General features: G+C 39.9%; 2 pseudogenes; one reads left to right on the plus strand and one right to left on the minus strand.

Moving 5' to 3' along the window:
• Positions 1-19,583: 19,583 nt before the first annotated feature.
• Positions 19,584-19,702, minus strand: LOC135051757 (5S ribosomal RNA; annotated as a pseudogene).
• Positions 19,703-21,967: 2,265 nt separating this feature from the next.
• On the plus strand, positions 21,968-22,086 carry LOC135051759 (5S ribosomal RNA; annotated as a pseudogene).
• Positions 22,087-23,642: the final 1,556 nt, after the last annotated feature.

A 23,642-nucleotide genomic window follows, 5' to 3' on the forward strand; every position in this document is an offset into this window, starting at 1 on the left:
AGGAAAATGTAATGCTTTACTACTACTGTAAAGTCTTATCTAGTATTGAGAAGCATACCTATTTAAATACAAATTTCTAAATAAAGAGTGCATGCTAGAAAAAAAATACAGATCACAGTAACTGATAAGGTAAAAGCATTAAAAATGGCAATCTTACTTAGCATCCCATTCTGCTGGCTCACATTAGTCAGGTAACAGAATGGGTCCATATGAATGTGTAATTCATTCACTGCGATACGACAATACTAATGAAAAAAATTATCTGCTGGCCTAAACAGATAAAACTGATGCCTTATGTTTTAAGTGAACGTTAAAGGTCTTAATTTAATAGAGTTACCTAGTTTCATTTGCATTAAAAGGACTTCTCATTCAATTTACTGGTTCATAGTAGGTAACTTTCAGCAGAATAGTGCTAAAGGCCACCATTATATGTAAGGAAAATTAAGATGATGTTCTTGGTTGCTTTACAGTTCTCCTAGTTCAACTACTCCAATAAATGAACATGTACAACAAGCCGAAGGGCTTTTTATTACAAATTTAATTCATTTCTCTAGACAACTGTGAAATTTGCCATTGACATTAGTCATTACCCCAAGGCGAACTAAAAGATGATCTCAGTTAATAAATGATCCTTAACAAGGAATGCTTCTATCTTCTGTGCTATTGGCACAGGCACATTTTATTAATGTGGCACTAGCTTCCTGTCAGAAAACTAGAATTTGCTGCTATTTTGTGTGGCTGTTTCCTGTTCCTGTTCTTAATATTAATAATTATGCAGGATCATAATTAGCAACACAAAGAGATAGACTTTTCAGCTTGTAACTAGCTCTTCGTCATGTGAATCTTAAGGGAAATACAGATGTAAAGCATAGCATGAAGCCAAATCGCCAATACAGGTTGATTTCACAGTGTGTAATAAGCTGATTAACTGTGAAAAATCTGACCTCCAGTTGAACCAGTGTGCCAATATTTTTGTATGATCTTCATAGGTATAACACATCATCATTTGAAAAATATATACATGTACAAACACAGTGTTAAATAAAATAGGAATACATACCTACTGTACACATCATGTAACAGAAACTGATAGGGGGAAAGAGTGACAGCATTCCTTACTGATATGCTTTAAATACAGTGACTGGCAGAACAGACTTGTAGGTTAAGTGTATTTGTTTACTCAAAATCATGTGTAATAAAAGTGAAAAATATTGTGTTCCTGAATTTATTTTATGTTATTGCTTCTGGTTATATGGATGTTTATCCACCATCAGTAATAACAAACCACCATTTTGTTTTGAAAAATAAATGTATTTGTAAATGTAGAGGCATTATATAGTGTGTGAAAATGCAATATTCCCATTTTCTCGTCAGACTTCCAATTTATTGAAGTAACAGAGCAGAAAATACACTGACAGCTGTTACATTTTATTGCAAATTAGTATATACATTTTATATCCTGTGAGCAAATGCATGATACATTGAATCCTAGTAATTGCCACTCACTTTCCAAATGGAAACAAAATGATCTTAGTGCAATTACACTCAGGAGAGTAAAATGTAACAAGCTACAGTCTTACAACCTAGCACTTTAACACAGCAAAGAGTTTTTCCAGATTTTTCCAGATTTTGTAAAGGTCAATTTGAATCTGAATAACCACATTAGACTGTCACACAATCCAAAATACATGCTTAAAAATATGCTTGCATGATCTTTCTATTTTTCATTGGACCCGTTCTGAATTGCTGGGCACAGTTTTGTTGCTATCTATCTATCTATCTATCTATCTATCTATCTATCTATCTATCTATCTATCTATCTATCTATCCATACGCATATAGAAAGGAAGGTAGAGGCACTCTCCAGATTTTGTAAATATGCAAAAGGTAATTTATTATAATATACGTTACATAGTCCACTTGAATAGTGTCCTTAATGAATCCTCAAGCACTTTCGGCCCATGGAGGGCCTTCCTCAGGAGGCTGTGTACAATAAATCCATCAGATCATAAGACCCAACAATAGGTCTACCCAGATATCCAGCAGTGTACTGGGTTATGCCTGACAGGCTCTATATACACCTATGTTCAATTAAAATTGGCGCCAAAGACGCCCCTAATGTGACCTCATATCAATGCGACATAAATCTGCATATAACAATAATTAACTATCAATACAAAAATAATGCAAAATCTTCCCAAACGGGAAGGGATGATGTGGGGCACACTCACACACAATAGCCAGGATCAGTCATATTCAGGAGGGTCCCGCCGGCCGTGTCCGGTGATCGTAAGCACGGACTGTTTACAACAGCTGAGTGCGGAGGAGAGGTAATGACGTGCGTAACTAAGCAACGGGACATACTTCCCGTCTATGGAGCGCACGCGTCACAGTGACGGAAGTAAAGCTGAACCGCACGGCGCGCATATCGGAGATCTCCCCGTCTGAACAAGGATATTTAGCTCGCCATCTACAGGGCAAACCTAAGTGGACACATTCCGCAACACAGTTCTATATTTATATCCATGCTAAGTAAAGGGTCCTAGCTAATTGAGTGTGCACCCCACATCCCCAGTGTCAAGAGCCAATCGGCTGCAGATAAACACATCCCCACATAATAAGACAATAAAGAGAAAAAAATTATATACATAAAACAGACCAAAACACAAAAAAAATTATATATATATACATATATGCACATATGGACACTGTGGCCATCAACTAAACGGGCAGGTACGACCACTTTATATTTATGAAACAGGTTTATAAGTGTATCAAATTCACAAAAAGGTGAAGAAAGGTCCTGCAACCCCATCAGTAGGTGGCCACAGTCCACCAATGGTAGACAAAAAAGACAACATATATAATTAAAATACTATAGTAGACCTGCACTGCACGCTCAGAGCAGATATAGATCTCCATAGGGCAAATCTATCAAATTAGGTCAAGGATAAAACCTCATAAGATATACATATATAAATGTGTGTGTCGGTCAGAATATCACTCTAATAGCATCGAAGGTACCCTTAAAAAAGAACGGGTAACAAGGATATGATCGCATTATCAGAGTCTTCAATCCTCACCGCAAAAAGAGGTTTAGAGGGTTAGATTCATTGAGTCCATAGGGAGACACTGAGCCCAGTCTGTGAATCCACCTTGCTTCCAGCTTTTTTAATAGGAGTGATCGGTCCCCACCCCTCTTAGGTATCGGAACCCAGTCAATGATCCGACACTTCAGAGATGCCACTTGATGTCCAGCTGTCAGAAAGTGCTGGGCAACCGGTTTGTCAGTCTGTCCCGTCAACAGTGCTTTATGGATAGAGCTCCGGTGGTTCGCCATCCTCTCCCTGAAGGTACATGTGGTCATCCCCACATACGGGAGGCTACACGGGCAAAGCAACATATAAATTACATGATCAAGTCGGCAATGCAACCGAAATCTGATGCTAATCATCTTCCCACTCCGGGGATGCGGGAAATTATCCCCAACCAGCATGGAGCGACACGTCACACATCCCAGACATTTCACACATCCCTTCTTTTGTGGTTTTAACCAGCCACCTTCTTCATTGGTGGGCTGTTTTGCTGGGTGCATGAGAAGCTGCTTCAGATTACGGCCACGTCTGTAAGCCATCATCGGCGGTTGTTCAAACAGTCCCTTCAATTTGGGGTCAGACTTTAATATTGGCCAGTGTCGTCTTAATGATGTTCCAATGTTGGTTGATTTACCATCAAATTGTGTAACGTATATCATTCGTGCCTCTTTAGGTGGTTCGGACTTTATGCATTTTAAACGTGCCTTTGCCAGGCAGTTATTAATCGTGCTTTTTTTGTACCCCCTTTCCAAGAAATGGGTTTTCATCTCCAGGATTTGTGTCTCTGCAATTGCTGGGTTGGTGTTATTCCTCAGTACTCTCATAAACTGGGAAATGGGTAAGCTTGACCTAAGTGCCGGTGGGTGGTTACTCGTAGCGTGTAAGATCGTGTTTCGATCTGTCTCCTTTCTATATAGGGTGGTGCCTAGTTTAGTCCCATTGCGAAAAATGGTGAGATCCAGAAAATTAATGGAGTCCCCACTGATGTGGCCAGTAAACCGTACTGTGGAGTCCAAATTATTTAAATATTCCAACATGCTATTGAATTCAGACTCAGTGCCGTTCCACAGCATGAATATATCATCTATAAAGCGTTTATAATAGATAATTTTGCTGCCGTATGTAGGTAAGATATTAGTCGTCTCATATTGGTGCATAAAAATGCCTGCATACATGGGGGCCACATTGGACCCCATAGCTGTTCCTGAGCACTGTATATAATAATCACCCTGATACATAAAGTGATTATTAGTCAAGATCAATTCCAAAAATTCCAACAGCCCCTCAATGGGAATTGTCAATGTGCCTACTGAGATAAGTAAATCCCTTACTGCTTCGAGGCCCAGACTGTGGGGAATTATGGTGTATAATGACGACACATCAAGTGTCACCAACATAATTCCCTCATCAATATCTCCAAGTTCCAGGATTTTGGTTAAAAAATCCCCTGTATCTTTCAAGTAACTTGGGATAAATGGGATCAATTCCTGTAAAAAGGAATCTACAAACATCGCTAAAGGTTGTAGGAGGGACCCCCTGGCTGATATGATCGGCCTGCCCGGGGGGCTGACCAAGGATTTATGAACCTTGGGCAAAGTGTAAAGCATCGGGCAGATAGGGTGTTCCACCTTCAAAAAAAGAGATATTTGTTCTGTCAGCCACCCCTGGCTGACCGATCTATCAACCAGAGAGTCAACCTTCTTTTTAATGAGTGGCATCGGATTGGCATCACATTTGGTGTAGGTACCTACATCTGATAACTGGCGCCTGACCTCCGCGTCATAATCTTTAAAATTCTGAATGACCACGGCCCCGCCTTTGTCGGCGGGCCTGATAACGATCCCATCATTGGTACGTAGGTCATTCAAGGACTTGCGTTGTTCAGGCGTCAGATTACCAAATGTCCTATCAGGCATGTTATTGAAATCGTTCTCAGTCATCCTCAGGAACGTACGTATACTAGGGCTACAGGTCGGTGGGTCAAAGACACTAGGTTTCTTTAAAACAGAGGATCGAGTCATTTCAGCCCCTGAGTTCCCCGTTTTATCACTAAAAAATTCCCTCAACCTTAGCTTTCGACCAAATTTATATTGGTCAACCGCTAGGTTAAAGTCATCATGTCTTGCTGTCGGCACAAATGATAAACCAAGGGACAAAAGTGAAGTCTCATTCATAGTGAGTTTATGATCAGAAAGATTAAAAATACTAGTTAATCCTTCTTCCTTCTCCCGCTTCTCTTTGAAGCCGCCCCTCCTTGGGTGAGGTCTTCGGTTTCTACTCGGTTTTTTGCTGCTGCTACTTGTCTGCCTCTGCCTAAAAAACCACTTGGAGGTCTAGTTCCCAGGGAATCAGAGTCTGAGGCTGAATGTGATGTAGATGAATCTGCACTTAGTTGGTATCTATTGCGAAAGGGTCTATTCTGTCTAAACCGTCTAGAATTGCCTGTTCCACCTGTTAGCCATCTGTACACCTGATGAGTAGCATAATCATGATTCACAGCCTGTAGCTTTTTCCTTTTGAATGTTACCAATTCATCCTTAAATGAGTCAACCTGTGTCTGGATCTTATCACACCATGAATCTGTCTTATCAGCTTTTAGGGTCTGGTGATGGGTTTTTTCAAACTTGGTAATCTCTTCACGAATTTTAACCAGCTCCAAACCAACCTCTTCAATGACCAATAAAATGAGGTCGAGTGAGCACTTATTTAATACTCCACACCACTTGGTGCTGAAAACTGCATTAGTTCTTCCAATGGTGGGAGTATTGCTCACCCGAAACCCACGTGGTATCTTTTTGGAGCGGTGATATTCGGACAGAAACTGACCATGGAGCGTAAGCTCAACCTCACGACGTTTCAACCGTATAATTCTATGGAATAGATCAATAGATTTCTCAGCGGGTAGGGTAGTAAATTCAAAATGATCGAAATACACTTTCTCTGCATCATCATCTGTTAATGATACTAATTGATTCTCAGCTGCAAAGAGAAGACCTTCATCAAAGGAAGGAGTACCCGATTGGGTCATTCTCAATGGTAAAGCACAGCACAGTGGCCAGGGAAACTGAACAGTGCAATATGACCCCAGAGCACAATTTCCCTATACAGTTGCAACCAAACAAAAACACATATATCAAAACCAGAAATCTTAAAATACTGTGGAACGACACTGAATCATCTGACCGACACACACAAAAAAACACATAAACAGATATTTTAACACTACAACATGAATCGTAGAAGATCTACAACTCCATAGTAAAAAGGGGGGAGAAAAAACTGCTGTAAAGCCCAATTATACGGCCAAGGATATCACAGAAGACTAATAAAAATGTGAAAAACAGGTGATGGGTGTCCAACCAGGAAGACAGTTATAGCAAACTGAGTCCTTATATATTTCCAGTGATGGTCGCACTTACATCTTCAGAAGAAACAATGACTGGGGTGATCACTCCAAATGCAAAGCATTCTGATTATAGAAAGGAAGGTAGAGGCACTCTCCAGATTTTGTAAATATGCAAAAGGTAATTTATTATAATATACGTTACATAGTCCACTTGAATAGTGTCCTTAATGAATCCTCAAGCGCTTTCGGCCCATGGAGGGCCTTCCTCAGGAGGCTGTGTACAATAAATCCATCAGATCATAAGACCCAACAATAGGTCTACCCAGATATCCAGCAGTGTACTGGGTTATGCCTGACAGGCTCTATATACACCTATGTTCAATTAAAATTGGCGCCAAAGACGCCCCTAATGTGACCTCATATCAATGCGACATAAATCTGCATATAACAATAATTAACTATCAATACAAAAATAATGCAAAATCTTCCCAAACGGGAAGGGATGATGTGGGGCACACTCACACACAATAGCCAGGATCAGTCATATTCAGGAGGGTCCCGCCGGCCGTGTCCGGTGATCGTAAGCACGGACTGTTTACAACAGCTGAGTGCGGAGGAGAGGTAATGACGTGCGTAACTAAGCAACGGGACATACTTCCCGTCTATGGAGCGCACGCGTCACAGTGACGGAAGTAAAGCTGAACCGCACGGCGCGCATATCGGAGATCTCCCCGTCTGAACAAGGATATTTAGCTCGCCATCTACAGGGCAAACCTAAGTGGACACATTCCGCAACACAGTTCTATATTTATATCCATGCTAAGTAAAGGGTCCTAGCTAATTGAGTGTGCACCCCACATCCCCAGTGTCAAGAGCCAATCGGCTGCAGATAAACACATCCCCACATAATAAGACAATAAAGAGAAAAAAATTATATACATAAAACAGACCAAAACACAAAAAAAATTATATATATATACATATATGCACATATGGACACTGTGGCCATCAACTAAACGGGCAGGTACGACCACTTTATATTTATGAAACAGGTTTATAAGTGTATCAAATTCACAAAAAGGTGAAGAAAGGTCCTGCAACCCCATCAGTAGGTGGCCACAGTCCACCAATGGTAGACAAAAAAGACAACATATATAATTAAAATACTATAGTAGACCTGCACTGCACGCTCAGAGCAGATATAGATCTCCATAGGGCAAATCTATCAAATTAGGTCAAGGATAAAACCTCATAAGATATACATATATAAATAAATGTGTGTGTCGGTCAGAATATCACTCTAATAGCATCGAAGGTACCCTTAAAAAAGAACGGGTAACAAGGATATGATCGCATTATCAGAGTCTTCAATCCTCACCGCAAAAAGAGGTTTAGAGGGTTAGATTCATTGAGTCCATAGGGAGACACTGAGCCCAGTCTGTGAATCCACCTTGCTTCCAGCTTTTTTAATAGGAGTGATCGGTCCCCACCCCTCTTAGGTATCGGAACCCAGTCAATGATCCGACACTTCAGAGATGCCACTTGATGTCCAGCTGTCAGAAAGTGCTGGGCAACCGGTTTGTCAGTCTGTCGCGTCATTCCTCTTCGGAATGGTGGATATAGATACGTCCCTGTCTCTAAAAAATGCGTGTCTAGGCGGAAGTATTGATGGAACGCACAGTGCCCACCGGTGGAGCGCATATGACGCGCTTCCGGTCAATGTGAGTGGAACGCACAGCGGTGACCAGTGGAGCGCATGTAATGCGCTTCCAGTCATACCACGATTATTACATATTAAAGGCAAGTGCTGGAAGTATGTGATGTGTCTGTATATCTATTATAGGTATTTAATAATGTGGCAATAGCCTTGTAATGTAGTATATTAGTATTGGCTGTTATACATGTCTTATATGGTTACCTGCTCCAGTGATGATATAGAACACTGGGACAGGGCTGCTTCCGGTAATTAGGTAATTAAATAATTAAGGTGATTGGGTTTGTGCTTTATAAGGGAGCCCGGGAGGCAGATGTCAGTATGCTGCTCTCTGGCGTGCTGAACAGATGTCTCCTGTGGTGGTCTTGAGAAAGGCTCTGCGAAGCCGAAACGTCAACATGTATGTGATGACTTCAATGGTCTAAATAAAACTTTTTATCTCTGGAAATGGATTGGTGAGTGCCCTCTATTTGAGACCCTCAGCAGGGTCTTGAAGATAACCTGGTATATATATATATATATATATATATATATTTATAATTTTTAAAGGAGCACAGTCACATGCTGCTGTGGTGAAGGTGTATCATGACTGGACAAATGGCAGCATTGCGAATAACTGACATGGAAACTGTGGAGCACCACGTGCCATTGATGTGAAAGGTAAAGATGACTACGAAGGTGCGTGAGCACCGACCGACATGCCACAGTGGAGCAGCTCACCATCAAAATGAACCTGGGGCCTACCAGATGTGTGTCTAATATGACAGTTCAGCCCATCTAGTTGCTGTCCATGCTGCACACAGCGGTTACTTGGCTATTGGCTGGTGGTCATAATAATGTGACTAGACCATGTATAAATACAGTATATACAAGAAGAAGATGCACTGGATGCACCAAAATGGCTGTTGATGTTTTGCTGATGTTTTCCAGAAATTAACGGTACTTACATTGACCACCCTGGCAGGCTTGTATAACTTGGCTATTTGTTCTGACTTTGGACTTTTTACCTATATGCAGTTTATGTGAATTTTTGCTTTTGTATCTATGATATTGTCTTATAAACTGTAACTGTGCAGTTCACCATCAAGAGTAATTGACTCAGACTTAAATATAGATAGACAGTTTATCAGAAAACCAAAATATAAACAACATATAACATACAGAAAACATAAAATTTAATAATTTAATCAATCGCTATATAGCAGGAGCTATTGATTAGCAGACATAATTTAAAATATGTGCAATAATTAATCTGGGCTCTCTCAGATGATCAACTAATACTCATCAAAAACACTGGCGTCCCAGTGTGTGATGATATGAATGTCCCGCAATAGATATTCACAATCACATTTGGTGTATTAAAAGTAGGAAGGTGCAGTCTGTAATAATTACCCACGTATTGGTTCCTGTATTCAGTGCAGACAGGGTCCTTACAGATGGTAAATTGCACGTGGAGTAAGTAATGTGCTATCATATAACTGCTGCAGTTCAATATCGGACGCTCCGTTTAGGGGACACTGCACGTCTCCAAAGAAGTTGCAGCTTAGCAAGCTGCTTTTCACTCAGCTGCTATTAATCACTATTGTACATTGGTATATTGACATTTATATATTATAGCACCGGATTATAAATCGGTGATTAATATCCCGATTTATTTACCCCTATTCCATTTGTATCTATGATGCTTACTTCGAAAATTCAACCTTTTTGAGATTATTAACTGTGGATGTGCTGAGCAGGTTCTTTGTGGAATTATACAGTAAATATACTATGTATATATATATATATATATATATATTATTTAAAGGATACTACTACCCTATTCCGAAAATTGGAAATGTTATCATCATCCTTGCCGCCCTGCTTTTTGTGCACACTGCATGTGGTACATTTATACACCAGTATTCCGCATTAAGGTGTTTTACTGGCAGTAAGGAAACTATTATTGTTGAGTGGTGATTATATTGGTCCTGAAATTACTTTTTTTGTACAGTTGCTTGAGTTATCTTTAAAAAATATATATTTTCTATGTGATAGTCATTGGTATTTACAATGCCAAGGATGTGCTATGGGGTCTTGTGTGGTCCCAGCATTCGCAAATAGTTATATGTTTGATGTGGAACACAAAATCTTTTATACTGATGTGGATATTGTTTCTAAGATCCTATTATTCTTGAGATATATAGATGATCTGCTAGTGATTTGGTTAGGCCAGGAATCTGAATTCCATGATGATACAAGCAAATAGATCCAATAAGCACTTTAAGTTTACATATACAATCGGCAGTGAATGAGTGGACTCTTTGGATGTAACACTATCAGTTGATCATGATGGCTTACACACTTCTTTGTTTAGAAAGGCTACGGATATAAATAATGTTTTACATTTTTCTAGTCAGCATCCTGTGGCCACTAAAAAAGGTCTCCCTTTTTCGTAGTATCTGAGGGTACATAGGATCTCAGATAATATTGACATTACCAACAGAGACATTGATGTTATGATTAAACAATTTGTTGCGAGGGGTTACAATTATCTAGATCTTGTAGCAACAAAGGAAAAGGTGGTTGCCATCCCTAGAACAGAGATATTGAATCCCGTCAAACATAAGAAATGATCTTTAAAAAATAAAATTCCTTTTGTACTGAGATTTAATTCAAGCAGTGACCAATTAGTAAGGCACACTAAACAGTTGTGGCCAGTAGTCTTAACAGATCCAGATCTAAAAATTTTCGACAATAAGTCAGTAATGTCTAGCTTCACACATAATAGAAATTTAAAAGACTGGTTGGTTAAAAATGTTATTTCAGGAATTAAGCCTGCACCTGTGTCTGAAAACTTTTTGAGGCAAAAGCCTGGGTGCTACCGATGTATTGGTAGCACCCCTTTATGTTTTTTGGAGACTGGAGACTCATTTGCTCACCCGCATATGGGCAAGAGGATCCCCATACGTCAGGTACTTACCTGTACCAGTACCTATGTGGTATACATCATCCGCTGTCTTTGTGGTCTTTTCTATGTAGGAAAGACCACAAGGCAGTTTAAAGAATGCATGAATATCTATAGGTCATCAATTCATAAAGCAGTTGAGGGCCAGGTGGTGGCACAGGAACAGCCAGTAACATGCCACATCAGGGAACACAAGCATGGATTGTCCATGCTACGGTATAAAATTATTGAGCAGGTAGAGAAAAAACTATGGGGTGGAGACAGGGATAGAGCTTTATTACAATGTGAGGCAAGGTGGATACAGCTCCTCAATTCTGTATCCTCTAATGGGCTCAATGAGAATTTTGGGCTCAATTGTTTCCTATAATTTGTTAGGTATTGTTGTGTTTTTAAGTAATTTAATATTGCTCTTAATCTAGCTGTTTTACATAATTTTGATACTAATTTGTGAATAACTATTTGTATAGTATAAACTCAATCTTTGATATATTTTTGATACATGTTTATGCAGGATTATGTCAGTGTATTGCCTGCTATTATATTTTAAATGTATAATAATAATAATAATAATAATAATAATTTTATTTATATAGCACTCTTTTTCCAAGAGGACTCAAGGCACTTAACAGATACATAGAATAATATAGTACAGAAAATAATGAAGTATTTTATGAACAGCTTTTCATAAAATACAGAAGCATGAAGATACTAAAAGGACATTATGGAATTGCTTGAGTAAACAGGAAAGTCTTGATAGCATACGATAGCAAGGATTCTATAATTGGGGCCTCTCACACTGTGCGGGGAAGTGAGTTCCATAGAGTCAGAGCCGCATGACTTAAAGCTCGACCCCAAGATGAATTATGGGAGATTCTAGCTACTGCTAAAAGTCCTTCATCTACAGATTGCAGTAATCGAGTGGGGCAGTATGGGATCAGAAGCTGCTTCAGGTAACTTGGGCCCTGGTCATGTAGTGCTTTGAAACTTAGTAAGCCAAATTTGAAGATGATTCGCCATCTTACAGGCAGCCAGTGAAGGGAGTAGAGGATAGGTTTTATGTGGCTAGAACGGGGCTGGTTGGTTAACAGTCTGGCTGCTGTGTTTTGCACCAGCTGTAAGCGGTGTAATTCTTTTGCTGGGAGACCAAGGTAGAGGGCATTACAGTAGTCTAATCGAGATGATACAAATGCATGTATGACTTTTGGCAGATCACCTGAGGGAATTAAGTGCTTGATTCTGGCTATGTTCCTCAGGTGAAATAATGAGGATTTGATTGTGGATGATATCTGATGTTTAAGTGTCATGCCACCATCCAGGAAAATGCCAAGATTCCACACACAATCAATGGTTTGTAATTCTGAATCCCAGACGTGTAAGTCCAGTTGGTTGGCTATGCTGCAGTCTTGTCTTTTGATGTTGCGTTCCTATCATAAGGCCCTCTGTTTTATCCGGGTTCAGTCACAGCCAACTGGCGCTCATCCACTCCTGGAGCTCAGCTAGACAGCCATTTAGGGTTGTTATTGGGTTATCAGTGCTCAGAACAAAGGACAAGTTTCATCTGCATAGCAGTGGTAGACCAAGCCATGGTGCCTGATTATTTCACCCAGCGGGAGCATGTATACTGCAAAAAGCATGGATGATAGTATAGAACCTTGTGGGACACCACATGGCAATGGCACTGATGGTGATGAGTATACCCCAGATGATACTCTCTGTGACCTGCCTGTGAGAAATGATTTGAACCATCTTAGGATTGTGCCATCCAATCCATAAAAATGTATCAGTCACTCAATCAGGAGCCCATGGTCCACGGTATCAAATGCTGCAGAGAGATCCAGAAGGATTAATATTGAACAGTCACCTCTGCATCTTGCCATCAGAAGATCATTTAACACACGCCAGGGGTGTTTCAGTGTTATGTCTTCTCCTGAATTCTGATTGGAATGGATCATAAATATCATGGCTTGTCAGGCAGGTTTGCAGTTGATTTGCAACCACTTTCTCAATAACCTTTCCTAGAAAAGGAAGGTTTGATACCAGTCTGTAGTTGGTCATGCAGTCGTGATCTAAATTAGGTTTTTTAAGAAGAGGTCTAACAATTGCTTCCTTTAGGGGTCCAGGAAAAATGCCTGTCTGCAAAGAGCATTGAACAATTTTTGCAAAGACAGAACCAATCATATCCATGCAACCTATTAGAAGCTTGGTTGAGGCCGGGTCCAGATCAAAGTTGGGGGGACACAAATTCCGAGCAATTTCAGCAGTGTCCTTTACATCCACTTGGTCAAAGCTGGTCTATGAAGGCAGGTGGCTTATATTGGCAGGATTTTTAGTTTGGCACTCCTTTGATGGGACTGTGGAGATTCCAGCCCGGATGGTCGATATTTTATCTGCAAAGAAGTTTGCAAACTCGTTGCATCTTGCCTGGGAGAGGGTTTCATCAGTCTGCAGGCATGCTGGCTTTAAAACCATCTCCACTGTGTGGAAAAGTTGAGCTGGCCTATTGTTTGCTGTCGTGATCTCTTTTGACAGGAACTGTGATTTCTTACGAGTGATTGTCGATTGATATTCTTCGTTATGCTTTATTAGTTTTATTTTGTCTTCCACTAGATTAGTCTTCCTCCATCATCTTTCCAGTCTACGCCCCCTTTTCTTGAGCTCACTAAAACTGTTGTCGAACCATGGAGCTCGACTTTGTGGTTTACGAGGTCTTATACGCACAGTGGCGATAATATCAATTGCAGCCATAACATCCCTATTATAATAACATACTAGGGAACATGAATATTTACAGGCACCCAGTATAACAGAGAGATCCATATTTGCTGCAAGAGCCTGGGGAGTCCTATCCCTCCTTGGACAATACCTGGTCAACTCCACGGGCAGAGATCTTATTTGAGGGGTTGCAACTGAGAACCAAAGGGAGTGGTGGTCTGACCAGATGACTGGGTTTATTTTTAGGTCAGTGACTTCTAATCCAATCTGAAAGACAAGGTCAAGAGTGTGACCACTTTTATGTGTGGCAGAAGGAATGACCTGTGTGAAGCCCAGACCATTCACTGTGCACAGGAGGTCTTGGCCAAGGTATGAGAGCTCATCATCCACCCATGCATTGAAATCCCAGAGGATGAGCACTCTTTGATGTTCCAGAACCAGGCCCGCAACAGTGTGTGCAATTTCTTGTAGAAATACTGTATCTTTCCATCTCCGTGGGGCCGGTAAATGAGAAGTACTCTGAAACTTAATCCTGTCGAACTCTGGGCAGCAATACACTCAAATGAGTGAGTAATTTAAATAGGGTGTACCCTAATTTTAAGTTCTTTTTTGAAGCAGATAACCACCCCACCACCCCTGTGGTCCAGTTTTGGGTTGTGGATGACAGAGTAGTTTGTTGGGACCACAGCCTCAAATATAGGTGCTGCATTTTCATCTATCTAGATCTCTGTTATATAGGCTAGATCTGCAGATTCAATAAGGTCAGCAATTGTTGCAGTCTTGTTTCTTATAGATCTGGCATTACAAAGGACTGACCTGATTGGGAATACCAGAGGGCCTTCAGTTTTCTTTATGTTAAGTGCAGGAGCTCTGGGTATGGGGGTCACAAAGCAAGAGTTGACAGTTCTGTTCTTCCAAGCACAGGGCCGTCTTTTGGGTATCACTTCTATTTGATTGTTGTTTGAAACTGGGGGTGAGAAGGTGGACAAAGGACTTAGGTTATTACCGTGGAAAATAATTTTCCAGCCTGCTCACTTTCCACGAATGCACCTGTGTTTTTTTATAAACATGCCAAGGGATTGGAATAGAAGCCTGTGACGGTGTAATAGGACCTGCAGTACATTGTGTAGGACACTGTTTTTGTTTATTTATGTCCCTCTGTTGCTAGTCGACGAGAGCAGGGTGGCCTGGGACACACTGGTATGCGTGCGTCACCGGTGGTGATGTCATCAGAAGGCGGCCGGCTCTTGGTGCTGGGAGGCGGGAGGAGATGCTAATTTGGAAACTTGTCGTGAGTTATAAAGATGTGGTTTGTTCATTTGTATGTTTGATACTGATAATGATTTATTAGTGCTGCCCGTCCTCTCTGCTCTATACCATGGTCTTGTTACATTGGGTTGTGTACTTGGGCCAGATTGCTGCATGCTAAGAGTGCTGGCCATTCCATCCATTGTATATATATTACACACACACAGCCATAACATTATAACATTGATTATCTTATTACAATGGCACTTGTCAATATTTTGGATATACTAGGCAGCAAGTGAGCAGTCAGTTCTTGATGTTGATTTGTTGGAAGCAGGTAAACTGGGCAAGTGGGAGGATCTGAACAACTTTGACAAGGGCAAGTTGTGTTAGATAGATGACTGGGTCTGAGCCTCTTAAAAATTGCAGGTATTCTGGGGTGTTCCTAGTAGAAGAGCTACTGTAGCACAAATTGTTTAAACAGCTAATACTGGCTATGATAGAAATTTGTCAGTAGACACAATGCATCTCAGCTCACTGTGTATGAGGTTAGATAGCTGCAGACCAATCAAAGTGTCCATGCTGACCCCACTATTGAAAGCACTTACAATGGGCATGTGATCTTCAGAAATTGAAATGTATCTATCTGTAATGCCTTTCATTCTTAAACAATGTTTCTACTTGGGTTTCCAACTTCTACAGACCTACCCTGACTGTATTTATTATCTGAGATTTCTCTGAGATTTCATACTTACCCACTGACATCCACAACTGTACTGTTTCCTGTAAAATCCTACTGCTTAAATCTTTCTATGGTCTCTCTCAACAGTTTGTGACTGGCCTTTCTATTGACATGACACTTGTTTCCTTCCACCTTTGTATTAACTCCAGCTTTTCACTTCTATTATTCAGTGTTTATCATCTCTGACTGTAAATTCCTTCCATTAGAACTCTACTTGCTTCCCCACTCAAAGGCAAAATCCCTTGGACACCTCAACACCTTAACAGCCTCAACCCTCTGCTTTTATTGAACAGTCTTTTCATTTATTTTCAATCCTGTCCAGTGCTGCTGTGATGCAGCCCCCAGTTACCCAAATTTGTCTCCAGCAAGCCAAACTCCAACCCTGGCACACATCACGTATTCACTAGTTAAAAAAGGGCTCCCATTTTTTAGATCGCCAGTGGAGAAAAAGCCTCTCTGACAAAGACTGTATCGACTTTAAATACATGCTTTATTCCTACTGTACAACACTCTACCTCCCACTAAGCAAATGTATTTCAAATCTCTAATCTTCAACAGCCCGTGTCTCCTCATTCTCACTGTCAGCTTGCTTCTCTGTCCTTCTTTTTTACTCGTCCAATCCTGATAACGTTGTCATTTACTTTAAAAGCAAATCCACCTCCTCCCGCTAATTCTCTCCACTATTCACCCAGCTACCCTCAGTTCTTTCCCCCTGTAACTGAGATCTTTCACATCTACCTTGACTTGCTTTTACATCTTCTTTTCTCAACATACCTTTGTTGACCCTTCCTCTCTCTTTCTAACTGCCATCCATTTCTGGTCCCCTTTGCTATCAAATTCTCAAATGATATGTCTTCAACCGACTGATCCAATTTCTCTTTTCAACTTTTGTTCAGCTTTGATTTAATTCTCTTTTCTCGAATAAAACTTCCATCACTGTAGTGATCAATAACTTACTCCTGGCTATGTCAAAAGACCAATTCTTCCTTATCATATTTTTGACCTCTCCATCAATTTTAACACTGTCAATCATTGTCTTCTCCTAGGCATACTTCTTTTCATTGCCTCCATTACACTGTCAACTTCTAGTTTACCTACAATTTCTCATTGCATTATTTCAGTATGTTTACACAACTTTCTCCTACTATTCCTCTCTCTATCAGGGTATTTCAAGGCTCAGTAATTTGCCCCTTACTAACCTCTCTTTGTACATCCTCAAAAGACAGTCTTTATAGTCTTTAGTCAACCTCATATGCTCCTTCTGCCTGCACTATCACCTCTATGCAGATTATATCCAAATTTACCATTGTTCCTTGACCTTTGCCCTCAATCTTGCTATCTCATGTGTCTGTCTCTGATATCTCTACATGATGGCACAATGCTTCCTGAGAAATGCCATGCCCAAATATGAACTCAGTATCTCCCTCCATACTAACTAAGATGTCCATTACAGTTAACATCACACTCTCTTCTGATCCCATGCCTGCTGTCTTCTTGCTATTCTTGACTTATCCCCACATCTAGTCCTGTAAACTCCTTCATTGTAACATTTATAAAATGCATTCCTTTCTTTCTCAGAGTAACCAGTCCATTTAAAATGCTGTGGTTAACTTCCTCTCCTACCTTTTATCTTCTGCTTCACCACTCTGTTAGTCCCTTTGCTGGTTACCCATTATCCACACAATTCAGTTCAAACTACTCACTTAAAAAGTTCTCACTACTGCTTCTCTTTTATATCTCACTGACCCCATTGTGAGATTCACTGCAGTTCAACCATTTTTAGACTATGGCTTTCCCCTCTCTTGCAACCTGTGCTCACTCCCATGTCCAATAGCTCTTCTGCACTGCTTTATTTCTATGGAACTTTTTGCCTCACCCTTCTCTTGTATCCAACCCTCAAGCTTTCAGACATCCCCTCAAAACCCTCATCTTCATGCTTGTCTAGGCTTACAATATGTCCAGTTACTTAACTAATAATACTCATCTAGTCAATTGGTGTTGTTATTTGCTCTTAGAGTCTCTCATTGCCACCTGGCTTTTTAATGTAAGCTCTCACAAACAGCGTACTCTATACCTTATATCTCATGCCCAGTTACAGTGCCTTAGTATACACAGCAGATTTTCACATTAGCATAATATAGTAAGCAGCCAGATGGAAAAGCAGCCTTGGATGAATTTGATGCAGAATCAGCCCCTGTACTTTATGTGCAATTCGATTTGATACCTTTGCAAAACAAAAGTTATCAACAGTTTACAGTACTGTAACTTAAATGAAACCAACATTTAAAGTTGGTTGTATGTATAAATATCTTTGGTCATATAGATATTTGGACCAAAAGAATAGATGCTGCTTATATTAAATCATAGGGCCGAATGGTTCAGTCAGTATCCTGCCATAGTCAGGAAGTTAATAGTACAGAACTTACAAATGATTTAATGATAATATATGCTTGCTTGATTTACCAACTACAATTAATTCCATCATTAAGCTTACAAAAGACAACAAAAGCAAATTACATATATGGTCCACCAAACAACATAACAAGCAACTGATACCAATAATGCACCAGCAATGCTAGCCCCCACATTTATATATAAACACAATTCTGCACCAATTCTTTTTTGACACCTGATACACATACAACAAATCTAAGTACATATGGTATATATATATTGGGCATCTTTTTTTTATGTAGGCTCTTCGCTCTGCTAATGCATGATGACTCTCCTGCTTATTGATTACTTCCTCCCACTCCTACCTACAAGATTTTTCACGTGCTGCTCCCTTTCTCTTGCATTCCCTACCTCTCCCCCTCAGAGTCTCCATCTCTCTACAGAACTTCAAATGGGCTCTCAAGACCCACTTCTTCACTAAACCCAGCCAACTCTCCTCCTAACCCTCTGTTCCATGCTCTCTGTTTACCCCATCTGTGTCACCCCTGTTTGTCCACCCCTCCCCTTTAGAATGTAAGCTCTCATGAGTAGGGCCCTCTTCCCTCATGTGCTTATCTTTTTCTTATTTTAATAATCTTCAACTGCACCTGATACTTATTTCAGTGTCATCTGCTGATGTAGCTATGTTTATTTACCCTGAATGTGTAAAGGTTTTGGGGAAGTCCTTTGTGGCACTTCTCATATAATGGTTGCTGCCTTCTTTATCTACTAGTAGACCTATCCCAAAAAAGGTCCAAAAATTCGAGAGAAAAAAAATTGTGATTGTGTGGACTAGATGGTGCTACCTTTAAGCAGTGAGGGTGAGAATGGAGTGGAAGCTAGAATAGTTAGCTTTTAAACCACAAACCCAAATTGATGTCCAGAAGTATTCTATTCCAGATGATTTGACGGGACACTCGGGTATATGTGAAAAAATATATAACATGAAACCCACAATGTGTAGTATTGTTAATGCATCCAGGGAAAATTAAATGCATATATCTCCACTGTTCTGTTGGCGTACAATGTAAGTATGTAGTAAAGGAGAAAGAAAAAGAAAAAAAGAGACCTTTGTTGGGAGCACTCCCACTTGGAAACAATAATGATTTGAGTAATAAGCAATGATATGAAAAATAAAGTAATTAAAATGTAACCTTTAATTATATTATATTAAAATATTGGTACACCAATTGTGTTAAATCACTCTTAAGTGGCTAATCAATGTGAGCCACCTGGTAAAGCTAAATTGTGAAAATATTGATGAAAGTACAAGGCATTTATTTGGCAGGCCCAGAATACTTGGATATATGGAGTAGGTACTATAACCAAATTAGTGCCGTCAAAAAAACCTACAACACCTGGTATTCCTTAGTGGTCCACCACCTAAGTACTGACCAGGCCCAACACCGTATTGCTTCCAAGATCAGACGAGATTGGGCATGCGCGGTGTGGTATGGTAGTAGATCAGCATTGATATGGCAATTTCTACCACTGATATATAGATGGTAGAGAGTTATTGGTAAGCACCTTGTTACCAAGTTAACCGAGTAATCTCTAAAGAGACAATATATGTTTAACCATCATTGCACCAGATTGTATCCCAAATCTGTAGGTATACGTAGGTTTAAATCATGTGGTCAATAATTTCTCGGCCCGCAGGAAATGCCTGTATGTTTCATTATGTGCTGTGCAGCACCTTTGGGGATGGGTTTATGCTACGGATAAGGCAGATATAGACCACTGTTATACTGATAACATGCCGCAATATTTGTGTATGATCCAAAGAGAAATCGTCTCTTTTGTTAATTGGATCACCCTATTGAAGGGAAAAAGAAGGTTATTGTGAAATTGTAAGCTCAAAGGTTTATAAATATAACTCCTATTATGCCATGATCGAAAATGCAGGACAAAGAATGATATAGAAATTGTTAGGAGAAAGAAAACAAACTTGGAAAGTATGCAAGATGTATAACAATCTCAATTATCCAATTAATGGCTAATTAGTACCATGGTGCCTAACAAAGTATAAGCGTTGTCTTTGAAACAGAAAAATTTGCCACAATAACTCATATAGCATGTATCCACAGTGTGTCTATAATGTATCTGTCTAACATGTCATAGACAGACAGAAATTGCCACAATAAACCCAAAGAGGGGACATATAAATGATCCCCCAAAAGAGCATATGCTAGGTGATTTTTACAATGCACAATAGCTTTATAATCCAGTAAAAACCTGCATATGAATAGGTGCTGATGCGCTATATTGTGATAATTGGCATAACATTTGCCAAAGAGACCAATGCACACTGATTCTTAAATGTGTATGTGCAAGTAGGTTTGACGGGAGATAGTGTAGCAGATGGGACAAAGTAGTAATTATGTTTGCCCGCTCTCAGTGCACCGCTGGCCGCTGAGCTCCAGCGTCAATGTAGTTTGTCTAATCTCCTCTCCTACTAACAGGAGATCGATAGGCATGTAGGGACAAAAAAAGAGATACTTAAGTGTTTATCTGCTCGTAGCGCGCCGCGTACCCGTGAACAAGCTAATCTGTGAAACGTACGTTGGGAGGTGAACAGGATGGTCATGATGAGTGCGCTCACATGACCAGAGACCGGCAGGAGAGGAGGTCAGATAATCAGCACAGACGCCAGAGCCCGGCGATCAGCGGCGCGCTACGAGCAGATAAACACTTAAGTATCTCTTTTTTTGTCCCTACATGCCTATCGATCTCCTGTTAGTAGGAGAGGAGATTAGACAAACTACATTGACGCTGGAGCTCAGCGGCCAGCGGTGCACTGAGAGCGGGCAAACATAATTACTACTTTGTCCCATCTGCTACACTATCTCCCGTCAAACCTACTTGCACATACACATTTAAGAATCAGTGTGCATTGGTCTCTTTGGCAAATGTTATGCCAATTATCACAATATAGCGCATCAGCACCTATTCATATGCAGGTTTTTACTGGATTATAAAGCTATTGTGCATTGTAAAAATCACCTAGCATATGCTCTTTTGGGGGATCATTTATATGTCCCCTCTTTGGGTTTATTGTGGCAATTTCTGTCTGTCTATGACATGTTAGACAGATACATTATAGACACACTGTGGATACATGCTATATGAGTTATTGTGGCAAATTTTTCTGTTTCAAAGACAACGCTTATACTTTGTTAGGCACCATGGTACTAATTAGCCATTAATTGGATAATTGAGATTGTTATACATCTTGCATACTTTCCAAGTTTGTTTTCTTTCTCCTAACAATTTCTATATCATTCTTTGTCCTGCATTTTCGATCATGGCATAATAGGAGTTATATTTATAAACCTTTGAGCTTACAATTTCACAATAACCTTCTTTTTCCCTTCAATAGGGTGATCCAATTAACAAAAGAGACGATTTCTCTTTGGATCATACACAAATATTGCGGCATGTTATCAGTATAACAGTGGTCTATATCTGCCTTATCCGTAGCATAAACCCATCCCCAAAGGTGCTGCACAGCACATAATGAAACATACAGGCATTTCCTGCGGGCCGAGAAATTATTGACCACATGATTTAAACCTACGTATACCTACAGATTTGGGATACAATCTGGTGCAATGATGGTTAAACATATATTGTCTCTTTAGAGATTACTCGGTTAACTTGGTAACAAGGTGCTTACCAATAACTCTCTACCATCTATATATCAGTGGTAGAAATTGCCATATCAATGCTGATCTACTACCATACCACACCGCGCATGCCCAATCTCGTCTGATCTTGGAAGCAATACGGTGTTGGGCCTGGTCAGTACTTAGGTGGTGGACCACTAAGGAATACCAGGTGTTGTAGGTTTTTTTGACGGCACTAATTTGGTTATAGTACCTACTCCATATATCCAAGTATTCTGGGCCTGCCAAATAAATGCCTTGTACTTTCATCAATATTTTCACAATTTAGCTTTACCAGGTGGCTCACATTGATTAGCCACTTAAGAGTGATTTAACACAATTGGTGTACCAATATTTTAATATAATATAATTAAAGGTTACATTTTAATTACTTTATTTTTCATATCATTGCTTATTACTCAAATCATTATTGTTTCCAAGTGGGAGTGCTCCCAACAAAGGTCTCTTTTTTTCTTTTTCTTTCTCCTTTACTACATATGCATTGGACCTATGGGAGCACCATCGACAATCACTGTTTATATCTACAAAAAATTATTTTACTGGTAGATGGTGATAAATTCCAGAATTCTTTTCTGACTGGTCGATTATCTTGGAAACCTCTTGCAATTATACTCTAAAATATAAACCACTCAGTCCTGTGCGGCATCCTTAAATCTAACTTCATACTGTACAATGTAAGTAGTCAGCTTAAACATATAAAGGTATCTCTTATCTTCACATCAAAAAGGATTTTCTTATTGAAAACACACCTAACTTACACAGACAATGGTGTGTGGACACTCATAAAGGTATCTTTAGGTGGTTGCTGGACTAGTTGGCATACCTCACATAAGATGTGGGTTGTCGATTATCATGTAAGAGATTTTTAAATTGTTAACACACCTGACTTACCAAGACAACGGTGTGCAGACACGTATAAAGGTATCTTTAGGTCACTTCTGAATTAATTAGACAGATGGTGAGAGTTCTTCAAAGCAAAAAAGAAGGTAACAGGTATCTGAAAGATTGTCAGTAGGCAATGGCGTACCTAACACTCACAATGGGAGCTGCTTTGTTCCTCATATAGCGGTTTCTTTCACCAGCATACAGACGGCATCAATCCATTTAAATAAAAAATGAACATTTATTCAATTTGATACAATTAAACTCATAAAAGACATTAACTCTGTGGAAATGCAGGGCTCTGAAGGAGATTAGAATCATTTCGGAACCAAGTGGCCAACTAAAAAGTCCTGAATCTAATAAAAAAGAAGAAAAAATTCCTTTCAAATGTCCTACCTTCCCTTAGAGTGACATACAGTGCCCGCTGATGTAGTGCCCCCACCTATCTAACACGTTTTGAGTCAGAGACTCTTTTTCAAGGCGTGGGGGTACAAGGGCACGAGTTTCCATATTTAATAGGAGAAATACTAATTGATAATTGCATCACTTCCAGTTGCGGGTCACCTGCGGGACTCAATTACATCGGTAGGACCACCCGACCACTCAAAACAATGATAGGGGAACACCTGCGAAACGTGAAGAAAGGGGTTGAGACTCACCACCTCTCTAACTACTTCAAAATCAAACATGAATGTTCCATCCAACATATAAAAAATTTGTCAGAATCAAACACATCAAGCCAACATGGAGAGATAAAAATATAGAGAGAAACCTAGATATATCTGAAATGAAAGCTATATTTTTACTCAATACCCTTACCCCTGGTGGTTTGAACAA

Source organism: Pseudophryne corroboree, chromosome 2 (assembly GCF_028390025.1).
Source record: "Pseudophryne corroboree isolate aPseCor3 chromosome 2, aPseCor3.hap2, whole genome shotgun sequence".
In the NCBI taxonomy this organism is placed as follows: Eukaryota; Metazoa; Chordata; class Amphibia; order Anura; family Myobatrachidae; genus Pseudophryne; species Pseudophryne corroboree.